We start from the raw sequence: 24,591 nt of genomic DNA, 5'->3' as shown, positions 1-24,591 counted from the left end.
GATATCATCTGTCCACCAGCTCCACCTCTGGAGACTGGATCTGTCACTGATAGAGAAGCGGGAATGTCATCACTGATGGATGAGGCTGACTGTAAGGCTTCAGAGCAGGACTTTGCAACAACAGCTGCCTCGCCCCAAAATGAGGGGAAGACGATGAAAAATACTCCCCCAGCTGAGACCCCATCACCAGAGACTTCACAGACAAGTCTGCCTGTTAAAGGCAGGCCCTCCACTAGGAGTGAGGTCATCACAGAAAAACCTGCATCTTCTTCAGTGTCTGATGAGGGCGTCATTGAGTCTACTGAGTCTCCATTCTGCAATAAAGAGGACGATCAAACCACAGAGCCCCTGCCTTTGCACAACATTGATGAATCACCAAGCGCTATCACTGTCACTGATATTCCTCCACCAACACCCAGGCAATGCACCTCAGAGACCTTGCATGCTGAGTCTATGGAGGAGGCTAAGACCATGAAGGACCCTCCTCAAATAACACACATCCCAGTTGTAGTGATAGAGGCTGTCTCAGCCTCGGTAGGAACTGGGAGTGCTCTATCAGAAGAAAGCCAAGAGAGTATGGATAATCAGAACAAAGATGAGAAGCTTCAGTCTCAAGATGTTACTTTCAAAACAGAGCTTGTGTCAGAGCAAGTCACAGAGAGCAACACTGCAGTCCACTTTGATGAAAAGTCTACCCAGGACAAGGACCAAACTGTCTCAGAGAGTGGCGAACACCAGGATACTCCTAAATCAAGGCCTGTCTCTGAACTCTTAAAGGAGAACATTCTACTACAAGAAAAGCTGAAGCATCCGGATATGTCAAAGCCATTGGAAGCTAAACCTGATGGAGTTTCAGAGCAACCCCAGTCTGTGAATGTGGCTCAAATGTTGGTGGCTTTTGACACCCCCAAGAAATCCCCAGAGAAGACACTGGAGAGGAAACCATCTGTGAGAAAAGGTATGAGCTTTACAAGTTTTCATCTGAATTGTGCATTATGTGACAGCCTACTGTAAGTGGGGATGAATGAAAGATAACAGATGTGCATGAATCAGAAACTTGTATTTTGAATAATTTGTATGCTGAAAGTATTTGGTAATCACAGGCTTTTCTGATCTATAGGTCCAAAACGTTGTTTTTCATTTAGTTATATGATTTATCCCAATCCCCTCCAAATCGACCATGGGCCTAAGCAACAAGGCTCAGGGAAACATTTGGTGGCTGATTGGACAGATACAGCCGCTATTTATGTGGATTTGTAAAATGATGCCATCTTGTGGCAAGCAGAATAAACAAATTCCTGAGGTAGATTTTGTTCTCAATTCATGTTCTAGTTAATCAATTAGCTAAAATACCTCTAAACAACATTTGTCATCAGCTTTAGAGGAGGCAGTTAAAGCAACACACTACATACAGTACACTGCCCTCTTGCCCTTTTACTGAGTCTGGGTGACATTTGCATAGGTACAGTCAGAATAGATTTTGGGCCTACTTCTACTGGGACATTACGTTTTATAAGGGACAGTGCACCAACCACTCCCATGCCTTCAAGGTGTACACATCTGTCATTAAAAGCAAGAGAGGGGGATTATGTCAATGCTTATTGCTCATCAAGTTTCAGATTTTCAAGGCATTCATATTTATCACATTGTAACAATATACAGTAGATGTGTTATTATGTAGAAAAAAACAATTGGGTTTCCTTTTTATGTTATTCATTATAACACACTATTTATCACATTAACAATTACATATTGGAGGCATGTGTCTTGCTCCCTGACACAGCTCTAACGGTGATTGTGATTGGTGGTCTTGGCTGTTGCTCATCTTTTCCAAACATGCCTGGCCAAGCCATAACTGAGGCGGGGAATGGGGATAGGGGAGGGCGTTGCGTCCAGTGCAGCAGTGACAGAGGGAAAGAGAGCACAAGCGAGTTGTCAGTGGCATTAGCGGTGGATTCAATTGGGTGAACGTCGACAGTCCTATTTTAGATAATTCAGCAGTCAGGGATATTTGTACTTTGATCTGGAAGGTAAGTCTTTTTGCTTTATCTTTAATAATGTTGTACACACAGTTCCGACTTGGTTATTGTATTAATCTGTGCCGTCTGTGCTTTCGTTAGCGAGGCACCACTTGCATGAATTCAGTGAGGAAAGCTACAGCTAATTGGGGTTGACAAGTTTTCAACGCCAATGAGTTCGTTAGATAGCAATTTTTTTTTGCCTTTAGTACTTGTGATAGCCATAAGCTAACTAGCTATCCACCATGTGGAATGAATGACCAGTCCAGCAGCCAGTTGTGGTAGGGTATTATTCCACGACAATGTAATCGTTTCTGATGAACCGAACTGACTTGTGGTTCCAGTTAAAACGAGGATGGGGTAATGTAATTTAGCCTCAAACTGTCAAAACTATATAATATTAGGGAGGTAACGTTAGCTAGTTAACTGGAAAGTATTGATTCAGACAGCTGCGCTCATTCAGCTTTACAATGTCATCTGGGTGTTGCTGATGACTGCAGGCTTCCAACAATTTTTTAGCACAATCAAATTAGTTTTGTGTCCACAGATATAACCTCATTTGCAAAAAGGAATTTATAATTAATGTAGGAATGACTCAAATTCCCAGACAAAAGCACATTGTCAGCACAGCTGCGCTACTACTGGCACAGCTATGTTTCGAGGATCGATTGGGTAAAATTAATTGTACACAAATATTTTAGTCTGACCATAAAGACGTTATGCGTCCCTCTTTGTATCTGACATCGCCCATAAACATTAAGCTATGGCTTTGCTCTCTAACCGAGGTGATGGGTCACCGTGAATGGCCCTGTATAATGCCAACCTACTTATATCTGTTACTGTGATTGAACAGCCATAGCTTTAATCAGCCTTAGACTTTTCAGGCTGTTAAAAAATAGCATTTTGATCTATGACAACATTGATTTTACTTGAGGGATTTTGGTTTTCAGACCAGAAGGATTTGCCTATTATTAGCCTCGATCCCCCTCCAGAACTATTTGCAAAGACGTGTGTTTGTGTAAGCAGCTTGGGAGTTCCCTTCCATTGGAGAATGAGTGAGTCATTGTGGGTGGAGGACTGGCCATAGCTAGCTGTCAGTCTGACCTGAGAGGCACATGTTAACACCATGGTCATGTTTGGTCTGGATGTCAGGACGCATAAACCTCTGGCTGGCAGGTTGGCTGGCCACTCAGACTGCACCACTGTTAACTCCGAAGTTACCCCTCACCTCCCAAGGCTTGTCTGGGAGAGGAAGTGGGTCAGAATACAGAGGGAAATTAAGCGTGAGATGCACCGACGTGTTAGGCTACAGAGGATGCAGCGAGAGGGAGTGGGGGTTGGCAAATAAGTCCTCGAACCCCCCTCCAGCCACATTTTGTATAAATGGATTCCAAGATGAACGTCCTTAGGAAATTTGGGAGAACACAACAAGAACATGCACATTTTCAGGTAGCATTTCTGCCTGATGGTAACTCTGATTGCATACCTCGGTTCACATCTCACATTCTTGAGTTTGTGTCAGGTCCTGTCTGTGCAAGGTGGTGCTATCCGAGGCCACATCATCAAGGTGAAGGGTTTACATCTTCTGAGACTCCTCTACAGGGAAATAAAATTCTGCAACTTTAAATAGGATTTTCATAACGATTTGGAGTAGGCCTACACATTAGCAATGTTTATTGAACCAATTATTTTCTGCCCTGTGGAGGTATCAAGAAACCATCACACAAAGCTGCACATGTGCTCTAAGTTCTTGCATCACACCCAGTTCTTGCTGGTATTATCACACCCAACACAATTAGTCTGTTTGATTAGGGTTAGTAGGCACAAGTACCTTTGGTGCTGTGAACATGACCCATCATGGAAAGGTGTTAATGTCTTGCCAACAGTATCCACCTCTCCTCATTTTTGGGAAGCCAAGTGTGATGGTATTTTGTCCAGTTGCATTTCCTTTGCCCAGTTCTGTGTGTGTGCTCCCAAACCTGCTCTGAAGTTCCAGCAGAAACTGGGAGGAGGACCTGACTGACCATGTCAGAACCAGGGTGAGATTGTTTGTGACAGACAGGACTGCACAGGCCTAGTTGAGATTTGAGACCAAGATGTCATGTGATGTGTGTTTGTCTGTCTGTAGATGTGACTAATTTGGAAAGTGGCCAGGAGCATGCACTGATCTGATGAGCACACCATTCAGCATGATTTCTGTGGCAGTGTATCCATCTGGTCAAAACTAGTTGTTTCATCACAACTATTGCCCACACTTTTTGTTTTGACTTTCCCATTTAGTGGATTTTATTGTCTTGGTGGATGTAAAACAACATAACCTCTCACCTTAACCTAGGCCACACAGCACAGGAGTTTGTCTGCCTAAAGCCTGTCTTGATTTAAGTAGCTTCATAGGGTTTGGGGATTGGACCTTCTCAAGTCTGGGAATTAAGTTGGATAAGTACATGCATAGACGAATGTCCTCCTTTGAAACAGTTGACGCTTTATTCTTATAGTTTAGGCTAGTCCCTGGTAAGGTTCTGTACCAGATCCTGACCTTCCAGAACAAGGTGAAATAGTGAATGCTGCTGTACATCATCCTCATTTGACATTTAATGTGCAGTTTAAACATAGTTGAAATGTCTGGTCCGAGCATAGATGGATACAGTGCCTTAGGAGAGTATTCAGACTTCTTGACTTATTCCACATTTTGTTAGGTTACAGCCTTATTCTAAAATTGCTGAGAATTTTTTTGTTATTTAATCAATCTACACACAATCCCCAAATAATGACAAAGTGAAAACAGGTTGAATGGGAGAAACTTCCCAAATACAGGTGTAATAAGCTTGTAGCGTCATACCCAAGAAGAATCGATGCTGCCAAAGGTGCTTCAAAGTACTGAGTAAAGGGTCTGAGTACTTAGGTAAATGTGATATTTCAGTGTGTTTAAGAAATGTGCAAAACAAAACCAGTTTTTGCTTTGTCATTATGGGGTATTGTGTGTAGATTGACGAGGGGAGAAAACAACTTAATCCATTTGAGAATAAGGCTGTAAGGTAACAAAATGTGGAAAAAGTTGAGGGGTCTGAATACTTTCCGAATGCATTGTAGATGGGGAAATAAGTGGCTCAGTTCCAGTGGATTGTCTTGTTGCACTGGCTCTGTCTGTATTTTGCAGGATACAGTCTTTTTGGCCCTTGAGCGCATAGTCCCAAGTTTGAAAACAATACAACATTCCATTGAACTGTGCTGCTGACATTGTGCCCTCGTGGTATTTTACAAAGAGCAGAGCACAGACCACATGGTCACCCAGGAACAGAGAATGGTGAAAAAACAGCACCTTATCTCATTGTTGAGAAAAGCAGTGGAATGTAGCTGGAATTTGATTACAATGGTACACTGTGGATTTGGTTACGGGAAGAGGATTTAGGTGGCGTCTCTCTATGCGTTCTGAGTGACAAAAGGCAAAGTCTGCCAGTGCATCGAGAGCATTGAGGCGACAGTACAGAAAGAAAAGCCTTGGGACAACATAATGCCAGACACTGGGGTGGGGGGCTCCACTCCACTCCAGAGTGGTCATTTGTGTTGATGGGCTATGTGGTTAATCAGTGCCAAGTTTTCTGTTGTTGAATTTTTACCCCCTTTCTCTCCCCAATTTCGTATTATCCAATTATTAGTAGTTACTATCTTATCTCATCGCTACAACTCCCGTACGGGCTCGGGAGAGACGAAGGTCGAAAGTCATGCGTCCTCCGAAACCCAACCAAGCAGAAGCACTGCTTCTTAACACAGCGCGCATCCAACGCGGAAGCCAGCCACACCAATGTGTCGGAGGAAACACCGTGCACCTGGCGACCTTGGTTAGCGTGCACTGCGCCCGGCCCGCCACAGAGGACGCTGGTGCGCGATGAGACAACCCGGACGACGCTAGGCCAATTGTGCGTCGCCCCACGGACCTCCCGGCTGCGATAGAGCCTGGGCGCGAACCCAGAGTCTCTGGTGGCACAGCTAGCTCTGCGATGCAGTGCCCTAGACCACCTGGGAGGCCCTAATCAGTGCCAAGTTATGTAGGGCTACTTCATGTGCACACCGATTAGGGTTGAATATTTTACAAATGTCCATCCTGAGAATAAATCACTTTTCTCCTAGGCAACCCGGTATTTCCCTTCCAAACCAAAAGTGTCATTATAAAGCATATAAATGTGTCTAGATTTGATTAGAGCTTTGATCAGAATGGAAATTCAAGCTGATGCTACCGGAGCCTGATGACATTCATTAAACTAGAGATCTGTTTTTTGCAAGAGCTGCGTCTCAATAGCCAATATCGCCCCTCTGCATCTGCGATGGAAGGTGGCAGAGCTAGAGCGGTGTTAGTCAGACCATGAGACATCCTGAAAATCGGTCTTCTCACAAAATAAATTGTGTAGCGACCGAACAGTTTGGCCTATCAAAAATAGTATGACCACTGCAATGAAAAATGACTCTCATGAACAAGATGGTGTTCTGTTTTGCTCTAGGATGCTCACATGACTCTGTCTGTTGCGCCCGAACGGTTGGGGCTACACACTAATATCTGTGGAAAGCTGAGACTCTCATGAACACGATGGTATTCTTTGTTGTGCTCTGGGACAGGGTATCTCAAACTCGGTCCTGGAGCCCCCCCTGGGTATACGTTTTGGTTTTTGCCCTAGCACTACACAGCTGATTTAAAATAATAAAAGTTTGATGAGTTGGCTATTTGAATCAGCTGTGTAGTGCTAGGGCAAAAACCAAAACGTATACCCAGGGGGGGCTCCAGGACCGAGTTTGGGAAACCCTGCTCTAGGGCGCCCACAAGCCTCAAGACTTGTCTGAAGGTCCATGGTACTAGTTAGTTTAGTGCCTAAAATAAGGCGGATAATGAAATGTAAAAAAAGAAAAGGGTTCCTCATCTTTTATCTTTCCGATATAGAATAGACACTTCAGAACAAACTTCCTTTTTGATATTTTTGGGGGACTGTTCCATGTAGGGAATCTGTTATTCAATGTGTTTGTATTGGCTAATACCATATTCCTATTTTATTTTTTTAAATGTTAAAACAATTTTATACTTCAAGGGATATTAAAAATCCAATGGGTAAATAATCCTTGGTATTACTTTGTCTTTAAACAATTCCATTATAGTTTAGTAGATTTCCTAATTCTCTTTCCTTGGCTGACTTTACCTTTCCCCTTCTCTACATAATGTTTTGGTTGTCACTAGTTACCGCAGCCACATAGTCATAAACCCTGCTTATTTCTACATTTTATCTTCTTAAAATCAGTTAACGCTAACCTTAACCACACTAACATTATGTCTAATCCTAAAACCAAAAATTCAATTTGTTTTCAAGAATTGTTCAAATACTTTGTGGCTGTGGTAACTAGTGGAAACTGTTTTGGGGGATTTCCTGGTCTTTGAGCTCCCTGCAGTAAGCTATGAATTTCAGTGCTTGATAACATCAGCATCTGTCTGGTTCCCTAGTAACCACTCTGTAGTGAGCGGATGGTTAAATATTTAAAGAAGTCAATTCAATTTGGATTGACATTGTTAATTTTTGCTTTGGTTGACCACCTGCCCATTCTTCATGTACAAGGATTAGCCCCTCCATCCTTTAAAAAAAATATTAGTGGCTTTCACAGGGACAGGGAGAGTGAGATACACGATAGGGCTTTCAAGCAGAGGAGATGCTGACCTGATCTGTCGGTGGGTGGGGGGAATGGGATCAGACAGGATACAGACCTTCCTCATCATTTTCCTGGCTCTGTCTGTGTACCATTTCCCTTTTACTCAGGATGATTTCAGATTGATCAGTGAACTAACCTTTCCCCCTGAATAACACTGTCTATTTCCTTGTGTATTGTTTTGCGGTGATCCTTGTGGTGCAATTGTCAGGGCGGGGCAGTATTATAGTGTGGCAGCCTTCTCATTGACAAACCAGTTTTGGCACTGTAGACAGAATGGGATGGCCATGCTGTAGTAGGCCTAATTGTGATGCATGAACATAACCATGTATAGTGTTAGATTGTCTTCAGCTGAAAGGGACATAAAAGAAGGCATTATGAGCTCTTGCTCTTTTTTTTCCACTCTTAACCTCTCTTTTCACTAACTGCTTCCCAGCCTTATGTCAGAGCATAACAATGTGCCTTGGTTTAAGAAAAGGCAGCAGTCCCCACTCCCCAGCACTCAGCTTTGACTGTTTGGTGGAGAGGAGACCTCTAACCTTCTGTGCTCTCAAGGAAAGTGGGAATGGACTGAATTGTTCTGTTATCACTGATTACTTCACATGCTGTGCTCAGTCTCGCGCTCTCTTTCTGTCTCGTCATTCTCTTCACTGGTTGTGCAAAAATGCACTTTGTGCGACACTGACACACACTCTTTACAGTTAGGGATATACACATTTATTAGAATATTCAAATATCCAAACGGATGTTAGTAAAATACTCTTGCAGTTAATCATATTTTTCTCCCCAATTTCGTGGTATCCAATTGGTGGTTAGTCTTGTGTCATTGCTGCATCTCCCGTACGGACTCTGGAGCGGCGAGGTTTGAGAGCCGTGTGTCCTCCGAAAACACAACCCAACTACGCCGCACTGCTTCTTGACACGATGCCCACTTAACCCGGAAGCCAACCGCACCAATGTGTTGGAGGAAACACCGTACACCTGGTGACCTTGTCAGCGTTCACTGCGCCTGGCCCGCCACATGAGTCGCTAGTGCAAGATGGGACAAGGACATCACTTCCAGCCAAAACCTCCCCTAACCTGGACGACGCTGGACCAATTGTGCGCCGCCCCCATGGGTCTCCGGGTCGCGGCCGGCTGCGACAAAGCCTGGACTCGAACTCAGAATCTCTAGTGGCACAGCTAGCACTGCGATGCAGTGCCTTAGACCACTGCGCCACTCGGGAGGCCCAGAATATTCATTTTTGAGAAAAAATAAGGTATCATTTCATATGCGTTGTCTAAATTTAAATTAACATCTGTGGCATTGCTACATACAAGGATAGACCATGACATTAGAAATTGTAATAAAATACGTTTTATGACCGTTTCTATCGGTGCACCCCATTTTAAAAAAATATAATAATATTAATAATAATAAATAAAAAGCCTAACAAGCTTACTCGCTTGTTATTGTCGGTCAATCGAAGCTGCACTACCATGTGTAACAAGTGACTTGATAGATTTATAATCAATGCAAAATAGCATGACAATTCCAGAATGAAGTTGGCTAAGTTAGGAGTAGGCTACAATGACCAACCAACAGGTAGGCTGGTTAATATGAATGAAGTTGTTGTAGATAAGGATGCTGGGAGCTCAGCAAAATGGCCTCAATTAACCTTTCTAGCTGGCTAACTAACTTAGCTGGCTAGTGTAGCTAGCTAGCTTTACATCGATTTGATGCAGTCAAGACTGACACTACCAGATGAGAGAACCTATCGCAGCAACAAGTTTGTCTAACTTGTTGGTTTGGGTACTTTTGCTCATTCGCTCTCCCTCTGTTACACATTCATGGTCAAAACATGTTAATATATCAGTAACTAAGATGGAGAGGTCTGTCCGTTTATTTAACTAAGCAAGTCCGTTAAGAACAAATTCTAAGTTACTATGACGGCCTATCAAAAGGCAAAAGGCCTCCTGCGGGGGCTGGTATATTAAAAAAAAAAAAGGACGAGAGACAATGGTACAAACATTATTGTGCACAGATAACGGCACAAAGGGCAATAATGTAGAGAGCACAATACATCACACAAAGCAGCAACAACTGTCAGTACGAGTGTGCATGATTTTGAGTTGTTGAATGAAGAGATTGAGAACTGTCCAGTTTGAGTGTTTGTTGCTAGCTGCAGCGAACTGAAAAGACGAACAACCCAGGGATGTGTGTTTTGGGGACCTTTAAAACAATGTGGCTGGCAGAACAGGTGTTGTATGTGGAGAATGAGGGGTTCAGTAGGTATCTTAGATAGTGGGGAGTGAGGCCTAAGAGGGTTTTATAAATAAGCATCAACCAGTGGGCCTTGTGACAGGTACACAGCGATGACCAGTTTCCAGAGGACTATAGAGTGCAGTGATGTGTCCTATAAGGAGCATTGGTGGCAAATCTGATGGCTGGATGTATGGGTAGGATGGTCATCTGAATCAGGGTTCTTTTGGCAGCTGGGGTGAAAGAGGAGCAATTTACAATAGAGGAAACCAAGTCTAGATGTAACTTTAGTCTGCAGCTTTGATATGTGCTGAGAGAAGGACCGTGTACTGTCTAGCCATACTCCCAAGTACTTGTATGAGGTGACTACCTCAAGCTCTAAACCCTCGGTAGTAATAACACCTGTGGGGACAGGGGCATTCATCTTACCAAACCACATGACTTTTGTTTTTGAAGGTGTTCAGAAAAAGATTAAGGATAGAGAAAGCTTGTTGGATACTAAGAAAGCTTTGTTATAGAGCATTTAACACCAAAATCGGGGAGGGGCCAGCTGAGTATGACTGTATCACCCGCATATAAATGGATGAGAGCTTCCTACTGCCTGAGCTATGTTGTTGAGAAGAGTGTCGGACCTAGGATTTAGCCTAGTGGTACTCCTTTGGGGACAGGCAGGCAGTGGCTGAGACAGCAGCTTTTCTGACTTTATATTAGAGGTCGACCGATTATGATTTTTCAACGCCGATACCGATTATTGGAGGACCAAAAAAGCCGATACCGATTAATCGGCCAATTTTGATTTATTTATTTGTAATATGACAATTACAACAATACTGAAAGAACACTTATTTTAACTTAATACCGCAATTAAATCAATTTAGCATCAAGTAAATAATGAAACATGTTCAATTTGGTTTAAATAATGCAAAAACAAAGTGTTGGAGAAGAAAGTAAAAGTGCAATATGTGCTATGTAAGAAAGCTAACGTTTCAGTTCCTTGCTCAGAACATGAGAACATATGAAAGCTGGTGGTTCCTTATAACATGAGACTTCAATATTCCCAGGTAAGAAGTTTTAGGTTGTAGTTATTATAGGACTATTTCTCTCTATACCATTTGTATTTCATTAACCTTTGACTATTGGATGTTCTTATAGGTACTTTAGTATTTCCCGTGTAACAGTATAGCTTCCGTCCCTCTCCTCGCTCCTCCCTGGGCTCGAACCAGCAACACAACGACAACAAGGGAAACAACCACCCCAAGGCTCAGAGCGAGTGAAGTTTGAAACGCTATTAGCGTGCGCTAACTAGCTAGCCATTTCACTTCGGTTACACCAGCCTCATCTCGGGAGTTGATAGGCTTGAAGTCATAAACAGCGCAATGCTTGAGGCACAACGAAGAGCTGCTGGCAAAATGCACGAAAGTTCTGTTTGAATGAATGTTTACGCACCTGCTTCTGCCTACCACCGCTCAGTCATACTTAGATACTTGTATGCGCAGTCAGATTATATGCAACGCAGGACACTAGATAATATCTAGTAATATCATCAACCATGTGTAGTTAACTAGTGATTATGATTGTTTTTTATAAGATAAGTTTAATGCTAGCTAGCAACTTAACTTGGCTTACTGCATTCGTGTAACAGACAGTCAGTCTCCTTGTGGAGCGCAACAAGAGAGGCAGGTCGTTATTGCGTTGGACTAGTTAACTGTCAGGTTGGATCCCCTGAGCTGACAAGGTGAAAATCTGTCGTTCTACCCCTGAACAAGGCAGTTAATCCACCGTTCCTAGGCCGTCATTGAAAATAAGAATGTGTTCTTAACTGACTTGCCTAGTAAAATAAAGGTATGTAAAATATATATATTTTTTTTAATCGGCAAATCGGCGCCCAAAAATAACTATTTCCGATTGTTATGAAAACTTGAAATCGGCCCTAATTAATCTGCTATTCCGATTAAGCGGTCGACCTCTACTTTATATACTGCACTCGTTGAGTGGTTGTTAGCAAATCAGGCCAAAGACCCCCCAGACACCAACACTACTTACCCGGCCCACAAGAATGGAATGGTCCACTGTGTCAATCTTTGGCCAAGTCAATAAAAATAGCAGCACAATATTGCTTAGGATCAAGGGCAATGGTAACATCATTGAGGACCTTTACGGTTCTAGTGACACATCCATAACCTGAGCAGAAACCAGATTGCATACCAGAGAATACTATAGACATCAAAAGCCAGGCAGTTGATAACTTACAAGTTTTTACAACGCTTTTGATAAACAGGGCAAAATAGAAATTGCCCTATAACAGTTAAGATCAGCTTGATCTCCCCCTTTTTTAAATAAAGGACTGACCCAGATGAGTTTTTTGGGGGTCAAGTTTAAGGAGCTCCTATAGCACCTCGGACTCAGTGACTGCCTGCAGGGAGAAACTTTGTAGCGGGGCAGGGGGAAAAGAGGGAGGAGCATCGGGCCTATTCACATTAGAAGGGGTGGGAGATGAGATGTTGTATGGGCAAGGAGGCATGGCGTAGTCAAATAGGAATCCTAACTTAACTTCTTGATGCATCCATCCCGTTACCGGCATCATTTTCGTCAACATCCGCTGAATTGCAGAGCGCCAAATTCAAATTAAATTGCAAAAAAAGATTACATTTTCATGAAATCACAATATAGCAAAACACAGCTTCGCTTGTTGTTAATCCACCTGGCGTGTCAGATTTCAAAAAAGGTTTTCGGTGAAAGCATACCAAGCGTTTATGTAAGGACATCTCTCTCAGCAGACAAAACATTACAAACAGCTTGCAACCAAGTAGATTGGTCACAAAGCAATAAAATGAATCGCTTTTGATCTTTGGATGTTTGCACTCACGAGACTCCCAGTTACACAAATATTCCTTTTGTTCCATAAAGATTATTTTTCATCCAAAATACCTCCATTTGGTTGGCGCGTTATGTTCAGAAATCCACAGGCTCGAGCGGTCACGACCGGGCAGACAAATTCCAAATAGTATCCGTAAGGTTCGTAGAAACATGTCTAACGTTTTTTATAATCAATCCTCGGGTTGTTTTTACAAAATATAATCGATAATATTTCAACCGGACTGTAGCTTCTTCAATAGGCGAGAGCGAGAAAATGTATGCTCCAAGCCGTTGCGCATGCAAAACGATGCTGGCACCCAGCCATACAATGACGCGATGTGATCTTTCTCGCTCATTTTTCAAAGTAAAAGCCTGAAACTATGTCTAAAGACTGTTCACACCATAGGGAAGCCATAGGAAAAGGAATCTGGTTGATATCCCTTTTTAAATGGAGCGAAGGCAGGCAATGGAACAGAGCTTTCAGGAAAAACAGCACGTCCGGGTTGGATTTTCCTCAGGTTTTCGCCTGCAATATCAGTTCTGTTATACTCCCAGACAATATTTTGACAGCTTTGGAAACTTTAGAGTATTCTATCCTAATCTGTCAATTATGTGCATATTCTGGACCTGAGAAATAGGCAGTTTCCTTTGGGTACGTTTTTCATTCAAACAAAATACTGCCCTTACACTCAAGAGGTTAATGAAGTGGTGATTAAAGAGCTCAGCCATGTGCTTCTTGTCAGTAACAACCACATTAAGGGACATGGGAAGGTGTGAGGAGTGTTTATTCTCTAAGTCTTTAACTCTTTTCCAGAACTTCTTGGTTAGACCCACAGAGGGAGAACTGCTCCTTAATGACCAATACATCTGGATTGAAGCTGTGAACCGACACATTCAATTGATCCATTTTAGGTAATAAGCTTCTAGTGTTAACGTGCAGAAAACCCAGGGTTTTACGAGAGCAGAAATCAGCAAAGTAACTAACTTTGGCCTATCGGATAGCCTGAACTTGCACTTATTTCTCATTTGCCTGAACGAGAACCAGTCAGCCTGAGTATGTGTGTGCCGAGCCAAATGGAATTCTTGAGGTGGAGTAACTGTGCCAGATCACGGTCAAACCAGGGGCTGAACCTGTTGTTAAATCTCATTTTCTTTATGGGGGCGGGTATGTTAACCTCTCTGGGATATTCGGGACGGTAGCGTCCCACCCCGCCAACAGCCAGTGAAAGTGCAGGGCGCCAAATTCAAAACAACAAATCTCATGATTAAAATTCCTCAAGCATACAAGTATTTTACACCATTTTAAAGATACAATTCACATTAATCCAGCCACAGTGTCTGATTTTGAAAAGGCTTTACAGTGAAAGCACCACAAACGATTATGTTAGGTCACAGAAAAACACAGCCATTTTTCCAGCCAAAGAGAGGAGTCACAAAAAGCAGAAATGGAGATAAATGAATCACTAAGCTTTGATCTTCATCAGATGACACTCATAGGACTTCATGTTACACAATACATGTATGTTTTGTTTGATAAAGTTCATATTTGGTGCGTTATGTTCAGTAGTTCCAAAACATCCGGTGATTTTGCAGAGAGCCACAGAAATACTCATAATAAACATTGATAAAAGATACAACTATTATACATGGAACTTTAGATAAACTTCTCCTTAATGCAACCGCTGTGTCAGATTTCAAAAAAACTTTACGGAAAAAGCATACCATGCAATAATCTGAGTACGGCGCTCAGAGACCAAAAGAGCCAAAGAGATATCCGCCATGTTGTGGAGTAAACAGAAGTCAGAAATAGCATTATAAATATTCACTTACCTTTGATCTTCATCAGAATGCACTCCCAGGAATCCTAGTTCCACAATAAATGTTTGATTTGTTTGATGAAGTTAATTTATGTCCAAATTCCTCCTTTTGTTAGGGCGTTTGATAAACAAATCCAAACGCGTGTGCAAGTCCAGCCAAAAAGGTCGGACGAAAAGTCAAAAAAGTTATATTACAGGTCGTAGAAACATGTCAAACTAAGTATAGAATCAATCTTTAGGATGTTTTTAACATAAATCTTCAATAATGTTCCAACTGGGGAATTCCTTTATCTGTAGAAAAGCAATGGAACGCAAACTAACTTTCACTTGACCGCACGTCACGAGCACTTGGCCATCTGCCAGACACCTGGCTCAATCCCCTCTCATTCGGCCCCACTTCACAGTAGAAGCATCAAACAAGGTTCTAAAGACGTTTGACATCTAGTGGAAGCCTTAGGAAGTGCAAAATGACCCCACATACACTGTATATTGGAATGTCAATGAGTTGAAAAACGACAAACCTCAGATTTCCCACTTCCTGGTTGGATTTTTCTCAGGTTTTTGCCTGCCGTATGAGTTCTGTTATACTCAGACATCATTCAAACAGTTTTAGAAACGTCAGAGGTTTCTATCCAAATATACTAATTATATGCATATTCTAGCTTTTCTGGCTGAGTAGCAGGCAGTTTACTCTGGGCACCTTATTCATCCAAGCTACTCAATACTGCCCCCCAGTCACCAAGAAGTTAACAATACCGCTGAAAATATCAAATAATAAGGACCAAGTGTCTTCGACAGAGGAGAGTTCTTGAAGGTTTGCTCATTAAAGTTTTTTAGCAAGCGTCTAAGACGAATCGGGACACGTCGTTTCACTGAGCAGCCATTACGAACACAGGCTAAAAAACAGTGATTTATTATTATACCTTTATTTCAACATGGAACACAGACTGAGACCAAGGTCCCTTTTACAGCTGGGCCCTGCGTATACATGTTTACACACACAGTTTAGGTACAACGATTAAAAAAACTAAACAAGACAAACACAACGTTCACAGATAACACACAAAAAATACAGCAACAGATTACATTTACACACAGGTTATTCTACCAACAGCACAAGAACTTGCATTTCCCGAAACAGTTACAAGCAATATAAAAATGCTCCAATAAATATTTAAAATGAGCAAGGGGGACAAGAGTCTCAAGTTTAGTCTGCAGGCTATTCCATAGGCAAGGAGCATAACAGGAAAAGGCAGCCATATCCAACTCTGTGGAAATCGCATGGGCCTCAAGTGTAATCCATGCTTGAGACCTGGTTTTAGGAATTCTAATTCTAATATTGATGAGTGATGATAAATAAAGAGGTAGCTTATTCAGAAGTGCTTTATAGACAAACATGAGAGCATGTTGTTCTTGTCTAACGGACAGTGAAGTCCAACCACATATTGATATTAAACACAGTGGTGAGTTCTGTAGCTAGCACCCGTAATAAACCTAAGTGCGCAATTATAAGTAGCATCCAGCGATTTTAAGTGTTGATGCTGTAGCATTCATGTAAATAATTTCCCCATAATCTATAAGAGACGTAAGTAGCTTGCACAATTTGTCTTCTATTTGTAGATGACAAACATGTCCTGTTTCTATAGAGGAAGCCTAGCTTGATTTTTAGCCTTTTACAAAGTTCGTCAATATGCATTTTAAAAGACAGTTTATCATCCAACCATATCCGTAAGTATTTATATGCAGAGACCTGATTTATTTGAGAACCATCTAATCGTAAGTGTATTTTCAACCAACTTTTTGAACCTATTAAAAATCTTTAAAATGTTTTCTTTGCATTTAAAACAAGTCTCAGATGTATAAAAGATCCTTGCAATATCTTAAAATCTGTCTCCAATAGTGATAATGCTTGGTCAGCTGTTGAAGCAATAGAGTACATGAGTGTCATCAGCATATAAATGATTTTGACACTTATCTCATCACCGATATTGTTTATGTAGAGAGTGAACAGTAATCGACCAAGTATAGAACCTTGTGGGACCCCTTTAACCAACTCCAATGGCTCAGAGTCGACGGCATCCAGTCAATCAGCCTGACTTCTATCCTTTAGATAGTGATGAAACCAACGACAGGCATCCAATCCCAGTACTATTGACGACAGCTTACCCAAACGTATCGCATGGTCTATAGTGTCAAAAGCTTTAGATAAATCTATGAACAAGGCGGCACAGTACTTTCTATTATCTAGGGCATTAGTAATATAATTTACAACACGTACAGTGGCCGTAATAGTACTGTGTTTAGGTCTGAAGCCAAATTGATTACTAGAAAGAGTATTGTCAAAGATTGTAGTTGCCTACTCACCAATGACTCTAGAATTTTAGCCAAACAGGAGATCTTAGAGATGGGCCAATAATTATCCAACTCACTACCATCACCTCCCTTGAGGAGTGGTGAAACAAAAGCTGTTTTCCAAGATTTAGGAATCTTTCCTACCACAAATGTTTGATTAAAAATATGCGTCACTACACCAGCAATAATAGGTGCCGCATACTTGAGTAAATATGGATCCAGATTGTCAGCGCCTAATGATTTCTTAGAACCTATAGCAGATAGTGCAAAAAAATACCATCTTCTGTGACTTTTTGAAAATTAAAAAACAGCTTACTGTTTTCCACATAAGCTGAAGGCCAAGGAACTGAAACAATAGACCGGTCAGGATCATGTTGGCCATTTTTTCTTTCAAAAAGAAAACCAGCAGAAAAATAAGTAAATTAATAAGCATCACAAAGTTCAGTTCGGTCACTGATGATCCCAGATTCCGATGTAATTTGCTTTGGCAGGGAAGTCTAGGAGTTTCCTCGTTTAAGTGAGTTAACAGTTTTCCAGAATTTAGCGGGATCATCAGCAGACTCTGTCATAGCATCAAGACAATACCTAGATTTGACCTTTTTTATCCTTCTGGTCCATTTATTTCTCAATTGCCTAAAAGGCAGCCAATCAGCTGTTTCACCAGTTTTCCTCGCCAATGCCCATGCTTGATTCTTTTGCAGAAAAAGGATTTTCAAATCACAGGAGAATCAACGATTAGTTATATATTTTTTTTACCCTAAGTTGCTTTAACGGGGCGTGTTTATCAGCTATGAAGGTAAAAATAGGCTGTAAAAGGGTGATAACTAAGGTCATTACAGAAAACACCATACCTATCAGGATTATTTGTGAGGAAAACATCAAGAAGAGTAGCCTTTTCTGGGTGTTTGGAGTCATACCTTGTGGGATTGGTCATCATCTGAGAGATTTAGAGTCCCATTGCTTTAGGATTTGGTCAGGTGGTTTGAGCATGTCCCAGTTTAGGTCACCTAGCAGGACAAATTCAGACTTGGTGTTTTATTTTATTTTTATTTCACCTTTATTTAGCCAGGTAGGCAAGTTGAGAACAAGTTCTCATTTACAACTGCGACCTGGCCAAGAATAAAGCAAAGCAGTTCAACACATACAACACAGATTTACACATGGAATAAACAAAACATACAATCAATAATACAGTTGAAGAAAATCTATATACAGTGTGTGCAAATGAGGTAAGAAAAGGGAGGTAAAGGCAAGAAATAGGCCATGGTGGCAAAGTAATTACAGTATACCAATTAAACACTAGAGTGATTGATGTGCAGAAGATGAATCTGCAAGTAGAGATACTGGGGTGCAAAGGACCAAGATGAATTAATACAGTATGGGGATGAGGTAGTTGGATGGGCTATTTACAGATGGGCTATTTGCAGTGATCTGTGAGCTGGTCAGACATCTGGTGCTTAAAGCTAGTGAGGGAGGTAAGAGTCTCCAGCTTCAGTGATACAGTGCAAGGGGCCAGGAGAGAGCTTAGGGCAGGTAGGGTACAGGCCAGTGCTGATGGAGGACGATGGCACCCAGCAACAGTCAACAAAGGGCTATTTGAAAGTTTTTAATGCTTAAAACCAGAAAATAAAATTGTTTAGGGACAGACTTGGTGGAGAAAACCGAGCACTGAAGGTGATCCTTGGTAAAGATTGCCACTCCCCCACCGTTTGGAAGATCTGTCTTGCTGAAAAAGGTTAACATCCGTGTTCAAAGCACTCTTCCTTAACCACATCTCAGTTTGTCTTTTCTTTGCAAGTTGCCCTACATCTTGAGATGCTAATTGTTAGCCACTAATGCTAATAGCTAGCTAGCTAATAAATGTACTGAGCAAACGTAGCTAGCTAATACAGCTTGATAATACCAGTGATGGCGTCGACCTCAATCAGCATGTTTGTGCAACAGTATCTTCTAAATCAAAGAGGAATATGCAAAGCAAAAATGTTAGATACATGAAGTAGCTAAGAGAGAACATGCAATGTAGCCAAATCTTATAGGGTCCCCTAGGAAACAAGTATCAACATTTAGGAAAGCTAAGGCTAGATTTTCAAACAAATTTGATTCCTGGAGCACTAATTTCAAAAAGTTTTGGGACATTAAAGTCTAAGAATAAGAACACCTAATATAGAATAAGAACACCTCCTACCAGCTGCCGACTGCACAGAGGATTGGCAACACTGTCACCACTGATAAATCTACGATAATTGAATTTTATAAGCATTTTTCCACGGCTACTCTTACCCCGGCAAACATCTCAGCACCCCCTGCAGCAATTTGCCCAACCCCCCTTGCTTCACCTTCCCCCAAATCCACACAGCTGATGTTCTGAAATAACTGAATCACTACAAATCAGCTGGACTAGATAATCTGGAACCTCTCTTTCTAAAATGATCTGCCAAAATTGTTGCAACCCCTATTACTAGCCTATTCAACCTCTTTCGTATCGTCTGAGATCCCCAAAGATTGGAAAGCTGCCGCGGTCATCCCCCTCTTCAAAAGGGGGTGACACTCTAGACCCAAACTTTTATAAACCTATTTAAAACAGATCACCGACCATTTCGAATCCCTCCGTACCTTCACTATGTAATCTGGTTTCCGAGCTGGTCATGGGTACACTGCAGCCACGATCCAAGTCCTGAGCGATATCATAACCACCATTGATAGAAGACGATACTATGCAGCCGTCTTCATCGACCTGGCCAAGGCTTTTGGCTCTGTCAATCACCGTATTCTTATTGGCAGACTCGATAGCCTTAGCTTCTCAAATGACTGCCTCGCCTGGTTCACTAACTACTTCTCAGACCGAGTTCAGTGTGTCAAATCGGAGGGCCTGTTCTCCGGACCCCTAGCGGTCTCTATGGGGGTGCCACAGGGCTCAACTCTCAACTCTTCTCTGTGTATATATCCAATGTCGCTCTTGCTGCTGGTGATTCTCTGATCCACCTCTACGCAGACGACACCGTTCTGTATACATCTGGCCCTTTTCACTGTGCTAACAAACCTCCCAATGAGCTTCAATGCCATACAACTCCTTCCGTGGCCTCCAACTGCTTTTAAATTGTGTAACTGCCGGACCCCAGTAAGAGTAGCTGCTGGGATCCATAATAAATACAAAAAGGGGCATGTTTTCATGAGCTTGGGTCCCAAGAAAGCACTTTCTTATTTGGGTCTCACGCTGTAAAAGTTTATGAACCCCTGGTCTAAATAATCCATATGTTCTTCTGAAATATGAACACAGAAATAATGGACATTTTTAACTTGTATTATGGTTGTATTTGACACAATTACAATCATGGTCTTGAATTGGACTCACATGGATTTTTCCGGTCTTGGTCTTGAATCGGTCTCACTTTAGGTGGTCTTGAACACAACACTGAAACGATCTACACTCATCTGTCCAGCCATGGAATTTAAACTTGATCTCCATTGTAAAAAGCATGTCGACATTATCTTCAACATTTGCAATATTGAAATTCGATCTCCATAGTGTCAGGATTCGGGACGAGACAGACGGCCAGCTTTTCTCAGTCAGTCGAAATCATGGATTGGCATCATTTTTATGGATACACACACACACACAAAGAAATATCAATAGAAAATGTGAAACGAAATACAGCTAGTATGCAGTCTTTTCAACTTCAGTCTGAAGTGATTGAGTTAGCTGTGTAGTTGGCTAGTTAGCAAGGTGGGAAGAGCCTCAATAGCAGATTGATCGCAAGTCGCTTGCCTAACAATTCTGAAAGTACATGAAATTTACACGTGTTCCACTGCAAATTGTCATCTCGCAAGTAAGCTCCCACAATTTTGTCCCTGTCTGTCTGTGTGGTGCACGTGTTGGTCTATCACTCTGTGTCTAGCCAGTTGATGTGATAAGTATTGTGGGTTGACAGAGATTCGCTACCCAAAACTTTCTCAATTAAATGTTAACTGCAAAGTAGGCATACCGGGTGGAAGTATATCAAAAAATGTTGTAGCTCGTGACGTTTACATATTTTTTATAAGTAGCTCTCATTCTTTGCCATAGCAACCTGCATTGTTCTAGAACTGTCAACCAGTGCTTGGGTAGTGGTTTTGCTTTACATTGCAGTCAATACGAATAGAACTAATGACCAGCAAGTGCTTAACATTGCGTATTATTGCTTAAGTAGAGGATAGGAAAGTCAGGCTACAGTGCGCCGCCATGCAAGACTCTCTGACCGAACTCTGTTACAGAACTCCCTCACCAACCGACCCCAGCTATCACTGTTGTAAACCAAAGTTGTCAAAACCCACCTGTCTTCCAGTCAACTTTTTCGTATTCATTGCCTTTGAATCATACAGTATGTTTCGTATGTGGGTTTTCTATGCACTCGCTGAACATTTAAAACATTTAAAGTTGTATGGACCAGATTCAGCAAGCAGAAATGCATGATCTTCTTACACTTGCCAGAGTATCCTAATTTGGCCTAGCCTAACATCTTTTATGTTCTCAGAAGTTCTCACAGAGCTTTGCTTCTTGATTGGCAGCTAAAGACTGGCTTAGTTCTGAACACTGCATGGCCCCTCTCTGACGCTGTAATGCTTACAAATTCTAAAGTCACATTTAGCACACATTATGAGCCATTTTTCACACCAGTAATCTCTTCATATTAGTCATTGTAGAGCTACGGTACAGTGACTGCTACACTATGTCACACTACTGTACTGCCAGTCCTGCTCTGTCCTCCGAGCAGTAGCCTGATATCGCCCCTTCAATGTTTATTTTCTTGTATGTGAGGAGACTTTTTGGATAATGGCATGTTCCCTCTTATTGTTTATAGAAATGTGATATCTGTGTGTGATTCATGGCATGAAATTGGGCATTCCACTCTACTGGTTTAATTGATCTGTGAGCAGCTTGTCTTCAAATACTGCTCATGGACATGAGGCCTAATTAACTGTGCTGTGGTCATGACAAACACCTCTCATAAATGCTTGATGTTTTTAAACATTCCGTGGCTGGTATTTTACTGATGTTGCTAAGCAGCATCTGTGTTTGCAAACATGGCCTGGAGATCTTACTGCGATCCAGTCTCAACCAAGTCTCAACTTCAGGCATGGCTGACTCATGGATTAGGCTACAGCAGACCACTGGTGCATTTGGCAACACAGAGCTTTTCCACCATCTCTCTGTCCAGCTGTCTGTCAGATGTCCCAGCCTCACCTAACTCGCAGCATATTTGCCAGGATCTGCAGCCGTGACCCTGCGTTGACCTCTGATGCAGGACCGTAGCACGTAGCAGGATGTCCCAACATGCATTGCTCCCCGTCAGGGATGGAGAATGCTCATTATGCATTCTGGTCAGGCAGACCGGCGTGGTGACCAAACTGAAGCAGCAGGATATTTGTCTGACTCGAAGGGAAGCCCAGGGTCTAATGGGTGGGACAGCCATACAGGCAGGGCCTGTGATGAGCAGGCCAGGCCAAGCCATGAGTGTCTGACTGGGGCTGCTCTGCTGGCAAAGGTCCTGTCACTACAGGAACAAACGGCTCATTATCCATGCATAGTTTCATTCTACTCCACCATCTGTGTATGATGTGTAGTAGACCTGGGAAGTTTTCTGTTTGCAGCAGATGGATCACTCGGACAGAGGGGAACCCTGTTGACCTTGTTATTTATTAAACCGTACGTCAGCCGAAATGGAACAGGTATCACATGTACCCCCCCCTCAGCATCTATGCACTAATGAGACTGATTGGCTTTCTGTGATAATTAGCCATGGTCCTGCACACACTCAGGGGACCAATCAGGCTCCACTGTTCTGACTGAGCTAGGACCCTGGTGAGTTCTGCTGTTCACAATAGACCACAAGTCAATGATTGCCTCCCCCATTCTGTAGAGTTGGCTCCCTCAGACAAGAGACCATATGGTGCCATCAGACACCCAGTAGGGAGAGACTGGCTTTAATTGAACATTTGGAGTGGTCCTCAATTAGCTTGTCATCCACTTGAGGACTGTCTGATAGCCAGTGTCTAAATACACACACATACACCAGTTCCTTCCCATTTAACATGGGCACCACGACTTTGTTCCTGACGTAAGCTGTTTTATGCATCTTTGCACCATAGAGAACTAAAATGTCTGGCATTTCTACATGTCTTCCAGTATCATGCCTTTTTAAGATGGTCTTATAACTGGAGTTGGCATGTGTTCTCTGTGTTGGATCACAAGCTCTCAGTATGGAATATGCAGGTTCAGGCAGCTTGATGGAAACTCGTACAGGTTATAGCAATGTTCTGTACTGGGCGGCTCTAAAGCCAGCTGTTTCCACTCTGTTCCCTCAGCCTTGGCATAATGAGGACATACAAGACTGGGGTCACATTTAGCCCTTTTCACACAGCTGAGGTGAAACGAGCAGTAGGCCTACTGTGCTAGTACGGTTTAAGTCGGCATGATGGTGCGAAACACTGCTCACTGTGCCCCTAAAGCTGATTGGCATTAGCCAACCTTCAGACCACACAAACCGATCTAGACCAAGAGGGCTCAAACTGCACAGGCTGACATGCCAAAACATCAAATGATTAAGGACATTTTATGCAATTTTTCTATTTACAAATGTCCAAATGCCATGGCAATTCCCCACCGCTCCCAGCTGGTTGAAGGCCTAATCTGTCCTGTGTCACTCAATGTAGTGGGTTTATACTTTTTGCAGGACAATACGCTAGATTGTTCAAATGACGTAGATGGAGAGAGAAAAACCCACATCAGTTTATGAACCAGCAGCACACAATCATATTGTGTGGAAAAGCCATAGAGGACCATGGAAGACACCCTGTGAGGCTTTAAGTGTTGTTAGGTGGCCATATTGGCCCATACAGCTGTTATGACACATTTTCAGAGCTTTGTGTGGAAAAATCTGAGTAAGCCTCATGTTAATCAAAAAGGATAAACCTTTTTTCTTATCGCATGTATGTCTTCGCTCAGTCTCTCAGAACACATTTTCTAATAGGGGTTAGTTTTCTGTTAACCCACTGTTCCATAGTAGGGTGGCCTTGGCTGAGCCTGAGGCATGACAACAGAGGTAATGAAGAGGTCAACAGGAGAAGGTGTCTGTTTGGGTTGGTTTGGACCCGGTGGACAAGGCATGTGGCCTCCCAGAGGAAATGGTGGTTGATTTTTAAGTGACTACAGAGCTGTCTGCCATTAAAGAGAAGCACTGTGGTAGATCCCCAGTGGGAGGGGGGGCTTTCATTTCCTAAAACAAAGTCATCCTTGTTGAGTATTTTTGACGAAACGGCCCTCACACTGAGGAAGAACAATTTCCCGTTTTCTTCTGTTTGTGTTGGTTTGAGAAACAAGCCGATTGGAGTATGAAGATCATAGGTTAGAAGGTGAGAGTCAGCATCAAATTGTATTTGTCACATACACGTGTTTAGCAGATGGTATTGCGGGTGTAGCGAAATGCTTGTTTCTAGCTCCAACAGTGTGGATAATTCCCCTTGTTAACATCGATGTAACAAATAAGGACACATGCATAGCAGAACGATTCATTGACTGTATAGCCTACCCATTTAACTTTTACTGCCAAGGTCCTTCCCTCCTTAAGCTCCAGCATGGGGGGATACA

At 42.3% G+C, this 24,591-nt stretch overlaps 1 protein-coding gene across 2 annotated transcripts in view; it reads left to right on the top strand.

Moving 5' to 3' along the window:
* Window positions 1-1,894: 1,894 nt before the first annotated feature.
* LOC139390070 (coronin-1C-A-like) overlaps window positions 1,895-24,591 on the top strand; it is a 57,160-nt gene continuing 34,463 nt past the window's right edge. The window contains exon 1 of one of the 2 annotated variants that reach the window (XM_071137192.1): window positions 1,895-2,030. The gene's annotated coding sequence lies outside the window, so the exon portion shown is untranslated. Of the gene's footprint in view, window positions 2,031-24,285; window positions 24,357-24,591 lie in introns of those variants that run through there. The other variant, XM_071137194.1, reaches the window with a different exon arrangement.

Source organism: Oncorhynchus clarkii, chromosome 30, assembly GCF_045791955.1.
Source record: "Oncorhynchus clarkii lewisi isolate Uvic-CL-2024 chromosome 30, UVic_Ocla_1.0, whole genome shotgun sequence".
NCBI lineage: Eukaryota > Metazoa > Chordata > Actinopteri > Salmoniformes > Salmonidae > Oncorhynchus > Oncorhynchus clarkii.
Note: the sequence above shows the minus strand (reverse complement) of the source record. Positions and strands in the feature narration are given on the sequence as shown.